Source organism: Triticum aestivum, chromosome 4A (genome assembly GCF_018294505.1).
Source record: "Triticum aestivum cultivar Chinese Spring chromosome 4A, IWGSC CS RefSeq v2.1, whole genome shotgun sequence".
In the NCBI taxonomy this organism is placed as follows: Eukaryota; Viridiplantae; Streptophyta; class Magnoliopsida; order Poales; family Poaceae; genus Triticum; species Triticum aestivum.
Window position 1 is genome coordinate 267,008,095 of NC_057803.1, and position 18,905 is coordinate 267,026,999.

The 18,905-nt window shown below is 47.1% G+C and overlaps 1 pseudogene; it reads left to right on the top strand.

The window, feature by feature from the left end:
• The first annotated feature begins 1,150 nt into the window (after nucleotides 1–1,150).
• Nucleotides 1,151–4,674, top strand: LOC123085944 (uncharacterized; annotated as a pseudogene).
• Nucleotides 4,675–18,905: the final 14,231 nt, after the last annotated feature.

Consider the following 18,905-nt stretch of genomic DNA (forward strand, 5'->3'; position numbering starts at 1 on the left):
AATCCGCCCTTCACGAGTAATTTCTTATTTGATTCTGTTGTTTCCTCGAGTACTCATTGGACGTGTACGCTCCATTTCTACTTTCACCGATTTGCTGAGACCAGTATGTTACTTGACAAAATGCTCAGAGGGGATACCTATCATTGTAATTTCTTTTTTATTCCATCAAAGAGGGTAAGAACTAGAAGAACAATTGTTTTGAAGTTTTTGAATCAAAGCATGAAAAAGAAAAACTGTAATTTTTGAATCCACACTGTCATTTGGTTGCCTTTTCTATATTACATAACATGTAAAGCTGCCATTAAGGCTATCAACCATATTATGAAACTGTCCAAACGTGTTGCTGTGCCATAGCTTAAATGTGATATACGAGAACTAGTGGTGCTTGGATAACCGATGGCTAAAGGACAATGTGGTTTTACATGGGTTGATCAAGTGGACACCAGCGATATCTTGAGGTATCCAAAGGGTAGTAGCTTTGAGCAGACACTCAATCTTGGCTCTGCTTTGCATAGCTTAAGTGGGGGGCTACAAGACTGAGAAAACAGGACAACCAAATGTGACAGGGAAGATGGAGGTGTGAAAGACAGAAAGGAGTGAAGGGTGAGGATTGTCTGGTGATAGATGATGCTGGGGTGGTGAAGGAGACACCATTAAGTTGATATTAGTTCTATACTTCTTGTACTGCGGGTTGATTAGAGGAAAGGCGGGGGGAGGGGGTATTTGCAAAAATGCGCGCACCGACTAGATCGGCCCTGAGGAGTCCAGTTGTCACGGTGTGATTGATCCATGATCAAAGTTACACATGCGATGCAAGTTCTAAAACTGGGTAGGGTTATTTTGCAAGTTCTAGGATTAAATCATCACATCTCGAACAAGTTCTAGAACTCGCCATGCTTCTAACTAAAAAAAGCCAGAAACTGAACTGCTTCCGAGTAGAATCGCTCGCCCCCGGATCGAGCAGAATCCCGTTCGATTCACAGGCCACTCCCGACCCGTCCATTCAGCCGAGGGAACCAACGGCGGAGAGCGGCCCGCTGAAGACGCCACCTGGAGGCCGAGGCGCACGCAGCAACCGACCTCATCCGCTGAACCGCTCGCTCTCTTCCCCTTCCATGTGAAGCAGACAACAGGGCCCACCCTCTCCTTCTCCTCCACACTCTCGCACACACTTCTCGGCTCCTCTGATCTCTCCACTCGGAGTCCAGCAGAATGGCGACCAACTCCGCCCCCATCATTCCCGCCGCTCCCCACCTCTATCGCTTGCGCGGCCGCCTCCTCCTCCCCCATGCCCGACGTGGAGCCGGGCAGCGTGTCGTCGTCGTCCGCGCGGTCTCCGGGGATGGGGGCCGAGGCGGGGGCCGTCGTACCTGGACATGTGGAAGAAGGCGGTGAATCGTGAGAGACGCTCGGCGGAGCTTGCGTACAGGCTGCAGGCGTCTCCGCCGCCTGCCGAGGCGGAGGGCCCCCAGCAGGCGGACGTGGAGCGGAGGACGGCGCGGTTCGAGGAGATGCTGCGGGTGCCGCGGGAGGAGCGCGACCGCGTGCAGCGCACCCAGGTCATCGACCGCGCCGCCGCCGCTCTCGCCGCCGCGCGCGCTGTACTCAAGGAACCGCCGCAGTCCTCGCCAACGCCGCAGCCGCAGAAGGTGGCGGCGGCCACCAGAGTGACAGGGTCGGGCGACGTTTTTGGTTCGCGCAAGGCTGCAAAGGGGCCTGAGGATCAGGGCTCCGGGCAGGGGAGCGTACCGGCGGCGTCGCAGTCGGCAAAAGGTACGACCAGCAGGCGCACGTGAGTTCTCCCGTGAACGTCGCACTAGCTTCGCTTTTCGCGTAAAAGAAGTTTCCCTTTTAGCCTGACATAAGCAAAGGTAGTAGTAGTTCAAAAGAGTTTGGCATAAACGGCCAATCCAACAAATAAATCCAATAAAATTAGGGGTGAAATTGTCAACTGAAACTAAAATGGGAAACGATGAATGATATCTCTCCAGTGTCTCAATTCCTACCAATAGCACACACTGACATAGGACTTACTCGTGCTCAGTGGTATTCTGGTAAGGGCTAAGGCCGCGCTTGGTATGGATGTAAATTAATACACGTGTATTAAATTTCCGGGTGTAATTTACATGCCAAGAGTTATTTCCGGCTGGAAACCAAAACGACGGACAGAGATCTGTAATTTTTACGGGTGTAAGTGGAGAAAAACGAGGATCCAAGCAGGGCTTAAGTGGATTTATCAGTTGAGTTGGACAGTATTATTCGTGCTTTACTTTGAAGATGATGTGGATACTGGATCAGTTATGATAATACCGTGTTGATTTTATAAATTGAGGTCTTAAGCTATGTCCATTTTGTGACATTGTATAGAGCATTCTTGAGAAGAATACTGTTTTATAAAGGACACCATTAGACTAGCCACAGTGGGAGTAACTTCAGCAGTAACATCGAGTCCAACTCAGCAAATTTGCTTATGTGGCAGTGAGTTAATGAGGAGAGAGGTAGTAGTAGTAACTTAGCTAGTTACTGTAACATCACATGTCCCAATGCAATATGAGTCTATAACCTAATAAATGAAGCTATGCATGTTACCACACTTATGTTACTACCCACTATGAAGGTAGTAACATAGTCTAGGAATACGTGTATGTTACTAATGTATGTTACTCTCCATTGTGGTTAGTCTTAGTATTATTGGAGTGCTTTTTAACTGCGAACATTTAGTTATTACAACATCCTCCGTTCCATGTAAAATTATGCTTCTGCTCTGACACCAGTAATCTCTTATTTACTCAGTGACAAACTCTGGGGATTCATATCCTTCCAAGCTTGGTACTCCTGGTCCGGATTTCTGGTCGTGGTTACCACCCGTAGACACCAGCAGTGAACCGAGAGAAAACAATATTGTTTTGAAACCATCAAAGAAAGTGGATTCCTTCTCCAGTCAGCCTGAGATGTTAATGGAAAAGGAACGGTCAGCAGACTTCTTATCCCTTCCGTTCGTGACCTCCTTCTTTGAGAAGAAGGAAGATCGATCTCTCCCTCCCTTCCAGTCATTTGCAGAGCCTGAGAATGTAGATTCCGGGGCCATGCCTGTTGTTGATGCAGAGGAAGCATTTGAAACGCAGTTCTCAAATAATGCAGCTGAGGCGGCTAGAGCTCTCAGTACAAGTGATGATAAGTCGTCCCATGGGATAGACCCAGATGGTTCAAAGTGGTGGAAGGAGACCGGTGTAGAACAGAGGCCTGATGGTGTTGTTTGTAAGTGGACTGTAATCAGGGGAGTAAGTCCTGATGGTTCTGTTGAATTCGAAGACAAGTACTGGGAGGCTTCAGACCGGTTTGATCATAAAGAATTAGGTTCCGAGAAGTCCGGTCGTGATGCTAGGGGCAATGTTTGGCGGGAATACTGGAAGGAGTCCATGTGGCAGGTGAATTTTTCTCTAATTCGATACTCCGGTGGTGTACCATGAGTAGCAGTATCCGCTCACTGTGCGGCGTATAAAACATGCAGTATATATTAAATTAGTACTTCTATTAACTTTTCAAATGGTGCCTGCTCAGGTCATTGCACAGCATTCACTGTGTGACCTATTAGGAGCTGCATCGATGAGATACTATGCCATGCCTGTATACATCGATGAGAGTTTAATCAAGTGGCTGCATTTTAAACCATTTCAGGATTTCACATCTGGTCTTATGCATATGGAGAAGAGCGCAGACAAGTGGGGAAAGAATGGCAAAGGGGAGCAGTGGCAAGAGAAATGGTGGGAGCAGTATGATTCAAGCGGTAAAGCTGAAAAATCGGCTGATAAATGGTGCAGCTTGGATCCAAACACTACGTTGGATGTTGGGCATGCTCATGTTTGGCATGAAAGGTATGAGAATCATCAGTAGCTTTATTTATAATAATTTTATTTGTCCATGGTTCCATGCTCTGTATGATAATTAAGCTTAGCTTTTCTCTTTGCAATAAAATAAGATACTATTGCTGAAGCCCAGTATTTGATCCTCTGCAGGTGGGGTGAGACGTATGATGGCAGCGGAGGCAGCGTGAAATACACGGACAAATGGGCCGAGCGGTCAGAGGGCGACGGGTGGTCGAAATGGGGTGACAAGTGGGATGAGCATTTCGACCGTAACGGCCACGGCGTGAAGCAGGGGGAGACCTGGTGGGAAGGCAAATACGGGGACCGGTGGAACCGCACCTGGGGCGAGGGCCACAACGGCTCCGGTTGGGTGCACAAGTACGGGAGGAGCAGTAGCGGTGAGCACTGGGACACTCACGAGCAGCAGAAGACGTGGTACCAGCGCTACCCGCATTTCGGCTTCCACCACTGCTTCGAGAACTCGGTGAAACTATTGTCCGTGCCCAGGCAGCCTCCAAAGAATATCAAGCCTGGGAAAAGAGTAGATGCTCCTTAACTAGGAACATCTCATCTGCAGTCACAATCTGCATTTCCAAGGAAAAGATATTCATAATCTCCGAGATAAATTCATTCATCCGTGATCACTGGACTCGTCCCCAATATTCACGCTGGTCATTGGACACATGAATACCTAGATTATGGTCATGGAACTCGCATTAGTTTTTATTTTCAAAGAGGGGAATACCCTCGGGGTTTCTGCATCGAGTGTGCACACAACAATATATTATTAATTATTAGCAATTATGTCCGTGCGTTGCAAAGGAGAAAAAAGGCATTGTTGTGCTTCTGGGCTGGACCAAAAGCTCGTAACTTGCGAGCTTAATGAGCGCTCGATAGTTTGGCTCGTTAAGCTCGTAGCTCGTTTCTTAATAAACAGAGCCAATTATTGATTTCAGCTCATTAAGCTGAACGAGCTTAATGAGCGAGCTAACAAGTTTCACGAGTAGCTCGTTAGTAACAACACAACACATATTTTTATCTTATGTGAAGAACTTTTGTAGCACCTCATTACATCTATTCAATCTAATAAACATATGAGGCAACAAACTACTGCATTTCTTTTTATAGTCACCATATTTTATCTTGAAAACCACACCTACACATTCATCCTATATATCATAGCAGCACATTATAATCTGTTGACGAGCGCTCACGAGTTTAACAAGCTTCAAACGAGCCGAGCTGAGCAGGGTTTTCTGCTTGTTAATCTTAACGAAATTAACGAGCCGAGCCTTAACGAACATAAGCTTAACGAGCCGAGCTGCTCGTTAGTCCACCCCTAATGCAGCATATGCTAATCCCGTTTTATCAGCTCATTGTTTATTTCCTAAGGCGACTGGTTTTCATTGTTTGAGAACGTATATAAACTGATGGCAATCTATTTAAGTGGGCAAGGTGGGATTATTGGCAAAAAAGACGCATCATATACAGGCCTACGCTAGCATAGCAGGTTTTCTATTCCATTGGAAGTTGAGACATACTTGCTGGCCCATAAGGCCGAGGTGGACGACTGCTTTCTTAATAAAAAAACAAAACAACATGAGGGGCTGATCGCGGGAGCTCCTAGTTGTGGCGCTTCAGGCGTCAGCTAAGAGAGCTGGCGCTCACAGCCGCCGAATCGTGGACCGGCCCATGTGGTGACCATGGCTAAACTCGCCTCGCCTGGTCGCTTGCTGGATCGAGAGCCTCGAGGGCTGTTCGTACGGTCGCGGTTGACCAGTTGACTGACTGGTCAACCGTTGACTTTAGAAAGAAAATGAAAACGAAAAACGAAAAAAATCATAAAAAAAGAAAAAAATTGAGATTTCAAAAAAGTTTACAGATTTGGAAACCTTCATTCATTTTTTCAAATCATCAAATTTGAAAAAAGTTCACAGAAATTGAAAAAAGTTCATCAAATTGGGAAAGAGTTCATCGATTTTGAAATAAGTTCATCGAATTTTAAAAAAGCTCATCCATTTTGAAAAAAGTTCATCGATTTTGAAAAAGAGTTCATCCATTTTGAAAAAAAAGTTCACGGATTGTGAAAAGATTTCATCGGTTTTGAAAAAGAGTTCACCAATTTTGAAATAAGTTCACCGAATTTAAAAAAACGTTCATCAATTTTGAAAAACAGTTCATCGATTTTGAAAAAGAGTTCATCAATTTTGAAAAAAGAATTCATTAATTTAGAAAAAAAGTTCATCAATTTAAAAAAAAAGTTCATCGATCTTGAAAAAGAGTTCATCGATTGTGAAAGAAAGTTCACCGATTTTTTAAAAAATAGTTCTTTCAAATTAGCAAAATAAATATAAAACCGTTCCGAAAAGAAGAAAAAAGAAAAAGAAAAAAATACATAACAAAACCGTTTCGAATAAAAAGGAAAAAGAATAGGAAAAAAGAATCGTTGTAAGGAAAAAAGGTGAAGAAGCAGTAGTTTGGGCAACTAATACGAGTTAGTGCGGTGGTTAGTGAATGAGGGGAACAGGTTTGCGGAAATAGCTATAACCGGCGCCTGCAGCGGTAAATAGGAAATGCCGCTGATCGCAACGTACACCACAACATGATGGGGCTGATCGCATCGTACACGTGAAGGCCCAAGTGGAGGAACGTAGGCCCGACTGAGCCGATACAAACCTTTTTTAATAGCACGTACAAAACTTGGCTCTATAAAGGGAAACATTTAAAAACAACTGGATGACGTCTGGACACCACGCGTCGCGGTGGACCACGCACAACGCACCCGCTCTTTCTCCCTAGCCACTCGTTTCTTATCCTTATCTTCTTCTCTTTGACTCTTCCTGTCTCCTACCTCTGTTCTTCTCTCATCTCTCCGCTCAGCAGCTCCTCAGGCCACTGTGACACAAGGCTGCGGCCAGCTCCTCCTACCTCTCCTTCACTCGCCTCTCCGTGCCAGCTCCACCGACCACCAGCGTCGCGCGCTGCTGCTGCAACCCTGCGTTTGCAGCCGTGCAGCCCGTGCTTGAAGGAGCTCTTCAATCCTTTTGCTAGTAGTAGTTGATGACCCGCATCGCGCAGCTCGCCACCGGCCTTGCAACGTCATCGTTTTTGCTCGTCGTCGCGCGCTGCATCGCAGGAGCTACAATGGAGCGCCGTTGGGGAGTCGTTGGTGCTCCACCGCGGCTGCAATGGAGCGCTGCCAGGTCGTCGGAGCTCCGACGCGGCTGCAATGGAGCACACCCGGGGCTGCAGTGGAGCGCCGCCGGAGTCGTTGGAGCTCCGTCGCGGCTGCAATGGATCTTCGCGGGGGACGTCGATGGTGCTGCATCGGAGTTTTTTTTCGCGCCGCAGTGCAGCACCGCCGTCCGAGGCTTGTCGTCGGTCTGCAACTGACCACCTATCGTAGCATCGCCGTCGGGGGGTGTTGAGCTCTGTTGGTGCTGCATAGGGCCACCGGAGCTTCGCCGGCATCGCATCGGGACGTCGGTGCTCCACTGGTGATGCAAGGGTGAGGTGTTGAAGGCTGGCCGGCGGGCTGCAACAGTCAATGAAGCAGAGGGGGCTCGCCGGAGTTGCGGTGAAGCATCAGCGAGGTTGTCAGAGTTGTAATGAAGCGTGCGTGTGTCACACCCTCGATGTGACTATAGCTCCCACGTGTTGAGGCACGAATTAGAGACATAATTGCATTAAAGGCATATGTCGCAAGTTAGGCAATCTTCACAAACATCCCATTTAATATAATAATAGAAGAAGAGTTAATATAGTTGGCTTACACTCGCCATGTCAATCAAGTACATAAATAACATTACATCATCCAATCACTCATGGCCCGACTACGGCGCCAAAATAAAAGAGAACCCAACATGCGCTACTGATCATCGGAAAAGGAAACCTAGTATCGTGGAGAGTCTTCGTCGAACTCTCACTTGAGCTCACACGCGTCTCCTGGAGCGGAATCATCAGGCCCCGCATCTGGTGTAATAGTAATTTGTGAGCCACACGGACTCAACAATCTCGCACCCTCGCAATTAAGACTATTTAAGCTTATAGGTAAGGCAAGGTAAATATATGGAGCTGCAGCAAGCGACTAGCAAGTATGGTGGCTAACTTATTCGCAAAGGAGAGCGAGAAGAGGAGGCAAAGCACGAGCGAGAAACTAGAGAGCAACCTGCGCAAACATTATTCCAACACCGTGTCCACTTCCCGGACTCCGCCGAGAAGAGGCCATCACGGTAACACACTCGGTTGATACATTTTAATTAATTAAGGTTCAAGTTATCTACAACCACACATTAACAAATTCCCATCTTTTCCATAACCACGGGCACGACTTTCGAAAGTTCAATCCCTGCAGGGGAGTCCCAACTTAGCCCATGACAAGCTCTCACGGTCAACGAAGGAATAGACCTCCTCCCAAGACGTTCCGATCAGACTCGGTATCTCGGTAACTCAAGACACTTCGACAGGTTAAAACAAGACCAGCAACACCGTCCGAATGTGCCGACAAATCCCGATAGGAGCTGCACATATCTCTTTCTCAGGGCACACTCAGATTGTCCTAGGTACGGGTAGGCCAGCCCAGAGTTGCCCCTGGTGGCCACCGGTAGCTGACAGGTGGACCAACACTCAGAGGAGCACTGGCCCGGGGGGGGGGGGGGGTTAAAAATAAGATGACCCTTGAGTCTGCAGAACCCAAGGGAAAGAAAAGGGCTAGGTGACAAATGGTAAAACCAAGGTTGGGCATTGCTGGAAAAGCTTTAATCAAGGCGAAATATCAAGGGGTTCCCATTATAACCCAACCGCGTAAGGAACACAAAATCCGAGAACATAACACCGATATGACGGAAACTAGGGCGGCAAGAGTGGAACAAAACACTAGGCGAGAGGCCGAGCCTTCCATCCTTTACCAAGTATATAGATGCATTAAGATAACATAGCAATATAATGATATCCCAACAAGTAAATAAATGTTCCAACAAGGAACGGCCTCCAATCTTCACCTGCAACTAGCAACGCTATAAAAGGGGCTGAGCAAAGCGGTAACATAGCCAATCAACGGTTTGCTAGGACATGGTGGGTTAGAGGTTTGACATGGCAATTTGGGAGGCTTGCAAGCAAGTGGTAGGCATTGTAGCAATGGCATAGCAAAAGAGCGAGCAAATTAGCATAGCAAAGATAGTAGTGATTTCGAGGGTATGATCATCTTGCCTGCACAGTTGTCAGAGTTGACTGGATCCTCACAAGCAAACTCAACGGGCTCCTCGTTAGCGAACTCGTCTACCGGCTCTACCCAAACAAGACAAACAAGCAACAAGAATACAATCAACCACGTGCGAGAACAAGTAATATGATGAAATGATGATATGCTATCCGGGATGCGATGCGGGATGCCAAATGCAAGATATGACAGGAAATGCATGGACCTGGCCTCAACTTGGAAATCCAAGTGTGCCACTGGAAAGATGAGATGAAATCGCTTGAAAACGATATAAAGAACGCCGGAATCGGAGTTACGGTTTGAAAATGGCAAGCGATTCAAATATGACACCGGTCTGCGATTTACAGCAAGTAGGCATCTAAATGCAAAGAGATAAACATGCTATAGCACCCAAACATGGTGTCAAAATACATGACAGAGAAGCATTCAAAATGTTTAACAAAAGTCTAGCACTAAGCTACGGCCAATTCATCTATTAGGAGGTTCAAACAAGTATGGCAAAAACGCAAATGGTAAAACAGATCCCAGACTTAGTGAAATTAACACTTGTCTGGAATTTCAGATCATATAGCCCTTTTCGGAGCAACAAAACAACATGCTACAGGACCTGAACATGACAAAAAAAGACATGAAATGAGGATACTTAACAAGCTTAACAAAAGTCCCTTAGTGACCTTGAGTCAAAAGGGATCACAAAATATACTAACAAGCACATGAACATAGCAAAAACATAATCAGTTTTCAGACTTAGTGAAAACTGGGACATGCTGAAACATAACTCACGAAGGCATGTTTATGAGCTCAATGCACTCACCACGGTGCAAGTCATGGCAAGACAAGAATACACCCATCAAGAAGACACAAAATGCAAGCTAGATATGGCAAGAACAATGGCATAGCATGCACGGATCAACTACAATAACATCGGCAAAATCGCAAACAAGTTGACGATCTGCCCAGATTCGCAACGAAGCAAAAGTAGAGCTCGATTGACTCAAGTTAGGGTGCTCCATAATTGCAAACAAAGACATGGATGGATAGAGCACTACAAGATGAACAAAACTCCCTTGCTGATCATCCTCAAAAGAGGCACGGATCACTAGGAAACAACATGAACATATGGCATCAAGAACTAAACAATCCCAGGACTTAGTGAAACTACTAAGTCCCTGAAAACAGAATTAGCAAGTGCACCACTTTGCAAGTTTGCACAAGTCACCACACACATCCTAAAAATATATGGGTTGCACCTCTGGAAAGATGACAAAACCCTTAAGAAAACATATGTAGAACTCACGCGCATATCATGCACAAAATAATCATGGCAAAAATGACAAAAGTGCTAAACGGAGTAACAGATCTGACAATTAACTCAAGTAGCCCTCTTCTAACAGCATTCCTGGCATCAAGATGAGCTTAAATGAAAATGATGCAATGGAATGAAATGATGCACTCTCTGAGATGAACATTTTGATATGCTATACGCCCAAATCAGATCTACGGATGCAAAGTTATGGAGCCGCGAACAGGAGCATATGGATCAAGAATTTCGGGACTTAGTAAAAAAAATCAACCTCTCCTAGGGTTTACTGTAGCTCCGATCCAGATCTGGATCGCACGGAGCCCGAGGTGGCGGTGGCACTGTTCATGGCCGGAGCCGAGGTCGCCGGCGATGGTGTTGGGCGGCGCGGCGAGCTCCAGTCTTGGCGGAGAGGACGGCGGAGGGCGCCGGGGTCGCCGGTCCCGGCCGCGGGGCGGCGAGGAGACGAGGTAAGGCGGCGGGGCACTGCACAGGGAGGCGAGGCGCGGGTCCGGCCTGTGTCGGCGCGGACGGCTGGCCGGAGTGGCGGCTCGGGTGGCGGGGCGGCGCCGGGAGGAGGAGGACGCGGGCGGCGCGAGGAGCTGGGCCGCGGGGCCCACGCTGGGCTCGGCGGGCCTCAGCGGCGGCAGCGGCGAAGCGGTCCCGCAAGGGACACGTGGCGGCTGCTGGCTGGTGCGGGCGGGCGGAGCGGACGCGTCCGGTCCGTCCGGACGTGTCCGGCGGCAACGGAGGAGAAAAAATCTAGGGTTTCGTCCGTGATTCGAATGGGGGGAGATATATATAGGCATAGAGGGGGCTAGGAGATTCCAAATGAGGTGCGGTTTTCGGCCACGCGATCGTGATCGAACGCTCTAGGACATGGAGTAGAGTTTGGTGGGTTTTGGGCCAAATTGGAGGGGTGTTGGGCTGCAACACACACATGCCTTTTCGGTCCCTCGGTTAACCGTTGGAGTATCAAACGAAGTCCAAATGGTACGAAACTTGACAGGCGGTCTCCCGGTAGTAAACCAAGGCCGCTTGGCAAGTCCCGGTCCAATCCGGAAAGAAAGCTAGACATGGCCACCGGAGGAGAACGAAGCGCCGGAACGCAAAACGGACAACGGGGAAAATGCCCGAATGCATGAGATGAATACGTATGCAAATGCAACGCACATGATGACATGATATGAGATGCATGACAACGACAACAACACACGGAGACAAAACCCCAACCCGAGGAAATAAAATAACTTAACGCCGGAAACGGATAGAGTTGGAGTTCAAATAGGGAAAGTTACATCCGGGGTGTTACAACACTCCACCACTACGAAAGGATCTCATCCCGAGATCCAGGACTGAAAGAACGCCGGGTACTCAGAACGGAGGTGATCCTTGCGTTCCCAGGTAGCTTCACGGTCGGAATGGTGTGACCACTTGACTTTGAGAAATTTGATTGACTTGTTGCGAGTCTTGCGTTCAGTCTCTTCAAGAATAGCAACTGGGTGCTCACGATAAGAGAGATCTTCTTGGAGCTCAATGTCCTCGAAGTTGACGGTGCGGTCAGGAGTCTTGAAGCACTTTCGAAGTTGAGAGACATGGAACACGTCATGAACATTTGCAAAGTTTGAAGGAAGCTCGAGTTGATAGGCGAGGTCGCCTCTCTTGTTGACAATCTTGAAAGGTCCCACGTATCTAGGGGCAAGCTTCCCTTTGATACCGAAGCGACGAGTACCTTTCATAGGAGAGACACGGAGGTAAACATGATCTCCGATCTCGAAAGCCAAATCACGGTGCTTACTATCATAGTAGCTCTTCTGGCGGGATTGGGCCGCTTTGAGGTTATCTCGAATGACTTTGCACATTTCTTCTGCCTTTGTGATTAAGTCATTATCCAAAAGCTGACGTTCATCGGTTTCAGACCAGTTGAGAGGGGTACGACACTTCCTGCCATACAGAATTTCAAAAGGGGCCTCGCCCGAACTTGCTTGAAAACTGTTGTTGTAGGAGAATTCAGCATAAGGAAGACAATCCTCCCATTTCATGCGGAAGGAGATCACACAAGCCCTGAGCATATCTTCAAGAATCTGGTTGACACGCTCGACTTGACCGCTTGTTTGAGGATGGAAAGCTGTGCTGAAGCGGATGTTGGTGCCCATGGCCTTTTGAAAAGAATCCAAAACTTCGAGGTAAAGATGCTGCCACGGTCTGAAGAGATCACTTGAGGAATACCATGCAGAGAGACAATACGAGAGGTATAGAGTTCCGCCAATTGAACTGCAGTGACCGACTCTTTGATAGGCAGAAAATGAGCCACTTTGATGAGTTTGTCGATGACAACAAATATAGCATCATTGCCACGCTTGGACTTTGGAAACCCAGTCACGAAGTCCATCTCAATGTGGTCAAACTTCCATTCTGGAATAGCAAGAGGTTGGAGGAGACCAGCTGGCCTTTGGTGTTCTGCCTTCACTCTTCTGCAGACATCACATTCATTCACGAATTGAGCGATCTCGCGCTTCATTCAAGTCCACCAATAAGCTTGCTTAAGGTCCTGATACATCTTCGTGCTCCCAGGGTGGATGGAGAGGAGAGAATTGTGAGCCTCGTTCATGATCACTTTACGGAGGTCACCTTTGGGCACAACAATACGATCCTCGAAGAAGAGAGTGTCCTTGTCATCAAGGCGGTAGCACTTGTACTTGGACTGACTCTTGGCAATCCCAATCTTCACCGTTTTCACCATAGCATCAAGAAGCTGGGCTTGGCGAATCTGGTCTTTCAAGGTAGGAGAGACTTGAAGGTTGGCGAGGAAACCTTGAGGAACAACTTGCAGATTAAGTTTGCGGAAAGCTTCACAAAGCTCGGGTTGATAAGGCTTGAGAATCAGACTGTTGCAGTAGGCCTTTCTGCTCAAAGCATCAACAATCACATTGGCCTTGCCTGGAGTATACTCAATACTCAGATTATACTCTTGAATCATTTCGACCCAACGAGTTTGCCTGAGGTTGAGATTAGGCTGAGTGAAGATGTACTTGAGACTCTTGTGATCAGTGAAAATGTCCACTTTTCTTCCCAATAGAAGATGTCTCCAAGTCAAAAGAGCATGCACAACTGCCGCCAACTCGAGATCATGAGTGGGGTAGTTCTTCTCATTAGGCTTCAACTAGCGAGATGTATAAGCAACGACTTTCTTCTCTTGCATCAATACTGCGCCAAGACCTTGGAGAGAGGCATCACAAAAGACCTCGTACGGCTTGGATTCATCAGGTGGAGTCAGAACTGGAGCAGTGATCAACTTCTCTTTCAAAGTGTTGAAAGCAATATCGCACTCCGGAGACCAAACGTACTTGACGTGCTTTTGAGGAAGATTTGAGAGAGGCTTCGCGATCTTAGAAAAGTTTTCAACGAATCTTCGGCAATAGCTTGCGAGACCGAGGAAGCTGCGGAGTTGCTTCACATTCTGAGGAGGTTCCCAATTCACAATTGCAGACACCTTCTCAGGATTCACGGCAATGCCCTTGGAAGAGATGATATGACCAAGATAAAGAACCTCATCGAGCCAAAATTCACACTTGGAGAACTTAGCGTAGAACTGATGTTCTCTGAGCTTATCAAGAACCAAACGCAAGTGCTTGGCATGATCTTCCTTGTTCTTGGAGAAAACCAGAATGTCGTTGAGATAGACCAAAACGAAGTCATTGGTGTTGGCGTTGAAGATGAAGTTCATCATGCGAGAGAACATCGGAGGAGCGTTGGCGAGACCAAAAGACATGATAGTGTATTCATATGAACCAAAGCTTGTTCTGAATGCTGTCTTGGGAATATCTTCTTCATGAATGTGAATCTGATGATAACCCATATGAAGATCAAGCTTGGAGAATACTTGAGCACCTTTGAGTTGTTCGAACAGCTCATTGATGTTGGGAAGTGGGTATTTGTTCTTGATGGTCTTCTTGTTCACTGGACGGTAATCAACACAAAGTCGGTCCGTTCCATCCTTCTTCTTCACAAAAAGAACACCACAACCCCACGGAGAAGAACTAGGCCGGATAAGACCCATTTTCTCTTGCATATCGAGTTGCTTCTTCAGCTCCTTCAACTCTTCAGGTCTGAGCTTGTAAGGACGCTTGCACACAGGTTCCGTGCCAGGCTCAAGAACAATAACGAATTCAACTGGCCGGTGCGGAGGCATTCCTGGGAGCTCTTCTGGAAAGACGTCTTGGTATTCACAAACGACTGGAATTTGAGAGATGGCATCCAATTCATCCTTCTCATTGAGAGAAAACAGATGAATGATATCATCACGAGCGGCAAAGACAATTACATCCTTAGACGAATGAGTCAATTGAATCTGCCTGGCTGCACAATCAAGCTGAGCCTTGTGCTTATAAAGCCAATCCATCCCGAGAATAAGATCAATATCCGAGTCACCGAGAACCATAGGAGAAGCCAACAACTTGTAGTCACCCAAAGTGATAGAAACATCCGGAACGATGGAGTTAGCCTGCATGCGCTTACCGGGAGAAACAACTACTAAAGGACTAGGCAAAACTTGCGAAACCAATTCATGCCTATTTGTAAACGGTCTCGAGATGAAGCAATGCGATGCACCCGTGTCAAAAAGAACTTTTGCAGGAATATCATTAACAGGAAGGTTACCCATGATCACATCTGACGAGTCCTCTGCCTGAGCTGCATTCATCAAATTGACCTTGGCATGCTTGGGGTTATGCTTGACCACATATGTACTTGCCGATCTGACAGGAGGAGAAGGAAGACGCCTCTGGTTGAGACACTTGTTGGCATAGTGACCCTTTTGTTGGCACTTGTTGCACGTGACCTCTGAAAGCGGACGATGATACGGAGCACTCGATCTTGGAGCTTGAGACGAAGTCTTGTTCTGAAAGCCAGGGTTGGGTGGGTGGGAAGAACCACTGCCACCTTTGCTCTTCTGCTGATACGGCTGACGGAATGGAGGAGGAGGAAGCCAAAACTTCTGCTGCTTGGCCACTTGAGTAGAGGAAGAAGGAGTAACATCTCTGACTCGCTTCTTGGAAGCATCACACCTCAACTGAGCAGCCTCTTGCTTCAGTGCCATGTTGTAGAACTCATCATACCTCAAGGGCTCAAAGAGGACAAGAGCAAGCTGAATTTCTTCTCTGAGACCACCCCTGAACTGATATATCATGCTCTTCTCATCAGGGATGTCCTGCTTGGCAAAGCGGGCGAGCTTCTGGAACAACTTGTTGTAGTCATAGACAGACAAAGAGCCTTGCTTCAGATTGCGGAATTCCTCACGCTTGCTTTCAACCATGCTCTGGGGAATATGATGAGCTCGGAAATCTCGACGGAAATCATCCCAAGTGATAACACTTCCACCTCTGGAGTCCTTGTACTGCTGGAACCATTCTGCAGCTTGATCTTTGAGTTGGAAGGAAGCGAACTTAACAAAGTCCTTAGGCCTGACATTACTGCACTCGAAATGCTTACACAGATCCACAAGCCAATCATCGGCATCGGTTGCCTCAACACAATTGCTGAAAGTCTTTGGCCTGTTAGCAAGGAACTGGTTGAGTGTAGCAATGTGACTCTGATTGCTGCCTTGATTCCCTTGACTGCCTTGATTGCGCTCTTGAAGAATTTGCATGATCAGCTGTGTATTTGCATTGGTTGCGGCCATCACAGCTTGCCATGCCTCTGGAGGAGGTGGAGGTGGTGGCGAATCAGGATTCGAAGTCGTGCGCGTTGGAGGAGCCATCCTGAAGAGGTTGACCACCATTAGCACATTGACAGATAAATATTGAAGCTGAATCCAACGGAATGAAAATTGCAACATATAGTCTTCACATCCGAACAAAATGAACGAATGCATTCCTCTTAAAATGGTCACACATCCATAATGAGAAGCCACGTAGAATTAAGGTAGAGAAATAAATCAACAAGGTACGGATCAAGAACGAATAATCGGTAAGAAATCATTCTCATACCAATATCCATGGAAGAAAAACTAGAGCTACTAGAATTCCCACCTATGAAACTCCCGAACCTTTCCGGTTATGCAATCAGGTGTTGGGGATACAGGGGAAGCATAATATCTCACCCAAACTAGCAAATCCTACATCCAGTTGTATCCATCCTTCAACACATAATCAAGAAAACTTCGGAAACCATCTACCTAAACCTTCGAAAATCATCCGTTATACAAGTTATGGCGATACTCCCGAACTCCCGCTCCAGTACTAGGTGGCGTCGAGGTTATCTCACCAACGAACTGCATAAAAGAGATTTTCGATGTCGGCGTACTAGACTCAGGTATTCCAGAACTGCAACGATAAAATTATGATGACAACACCTCAGAGCTCAACTTCCCGTGACACTTCCACTAAACCCCTGACAGGAGGCACCAAGACAATGTTCTCATCATAAAACCATCGGAACGATTCCAAGATACCGGCGTGATCCTAAATTTCTTTTAGTGAAATTTGAGAAGAGAAGAGTCAAAACTCTACGTCAGGATGCCTTACCAGAGCGATGAGGAGACTGGGAAGTAAAAAGAATTCCTAAACTCTCCGATATATAATTCCTAAAGACTCAAAACATTTTTCTAGACACAACTCGACCGCTAAAAACGATCAAGCAATGGGGCTCCTAAGGTCTGGGAAGGCTCTAATTACCAACTTGTCACACCCTCGATGCGACTATAGCTCCCATGTGTCGAGGCACGACTTAGAGACATAATCGCATTGAAGGCATATGTCGCAAGTTAGGCAATCTTCACAAACATCCCATGTAATGTAATAATAGAAGGGGAGTTAACATAGTTGGCTTACACTCGCCACATCAATCAAGTACATAAATAACATTACATCATCCAAGCACTCATGGCCCGACTACAGCGCCAAAATAAAAGAGAACCCAACATGCGACACGGTCCCAATCACCCCCAACTGGGCACCACTACTGATCATCGGGAAAGGAAACGTAGTATCGTTGAGAGTCTTCGTCGAACTCCCACTTGAGCTCATACACGTCTCCTGGAGCGGAATCATCAGGCCCCGCATCTGGTGTAATAGTAATCTGTGAGCCACAGGGACTGAGCAATCTCGCACCCTCGCGATCAAGACTATTTAAGCTTATAGGTAAGGCAAGGTAAATATATGGAGCTGCAGCAAGCGACTAGCAAGTATGGTGGCTAACTTATTTGCAAAGGAGAGCGAGAAGAGGAGGCAAAGCACGAGCGAGAAACTAGAGAGCAACCTGCGCAAACATTACTCCAACATCGTGTCCACTTCCTGGACTCGGCCGAGAAGAGGCCATCACGGTAACACATTCGGTTGATACATTTTAATTAATTAAGGTTCAAGTTATCTACAACCGGACATTAACAAATTCCCATCTTCCTATAACCGCGGGCACGGCTTTCGAAAGTTCAATCCCTGCAGGGGAGTCCCAACTTAGCCCATGACAAGCTCTCACGGTCAACGAAGGAATAGACCTCCTCCCAAGACGTTCCGATCAGACTTGGTATCTCGGTAACTCAAGACACTTCGACAGGTTAAAACAAGACCAACAACACCGCCCGAATGTGCCGACAAATCCCGATAGGAGCTGCACATATCTCTTTCTCAGGGCACACTCAGATTGTCCTAGGTACGGGTAGGCCAGCCCAGAGTTGCCCCTGGTGGCCACCGGTAGCTGACAGGTGGACCAACACTCAGAGGAGCACTGGCCCGGGGGGGGGTTAAAAATAAGATGACCCTTGAGTCTGCAGAACCCAAGGGAAAGAAAAGGGCTAGGTGACAAATGGTAAAACCAAGGTTGGGCATTGCTGGAAAAGCTTTAATCAAGGCGAAATATCAAGGGGTTCCCATTATAACCCAACCGCGTAAGGAACGCAAAATCCGGGAACATAACACTGATATGACGGAAACTAGGGCGGCAAGAGTGGAACAAAACACTAGGCGAGAGGCCGAGCCTTCCACCCTTTACCAAGTATATAGATGCATTAAGATAACATAGCAATATAATGATATCCCAACAAGTAAATAAATGTTCCAACAAGGAACGGCCTCCAATCTTCACCTGCAACTAGCAACGCTATAAGAGGGGCTGAGCAAAGCGGTAACATAGCCAATCAACGGTTTGCTAGGACATGGTGGGTTAGAGGTTTGACATGGCAATTTGGGAGGCTTGCAAGCAAGTGGTAGGCATCGTAGCAATGGCATAGCAAAAGAGCGAGCAAATTAGCATAGCAAAGATAGTAGTGATTTCGAGGGTATGATCATCTTGCCTGCACAGTTGTCAGAGTTGACTGGATCCTCACAAGCAAACTCAACGGGCTCCTCGTTAGCGAACTCGTCTCCCGGCTCTACTCAAACAAGACAAACAAGCAACAAGGATACAATTAACCACGTGCGAGAACAAGCAATATGATGAAATGATGATATGCTATGCGGGATGCGATGCGGGATGCCAAATGCAAGATATGACAGGAAATGCATGGACCTGGCCTCAACTTGGA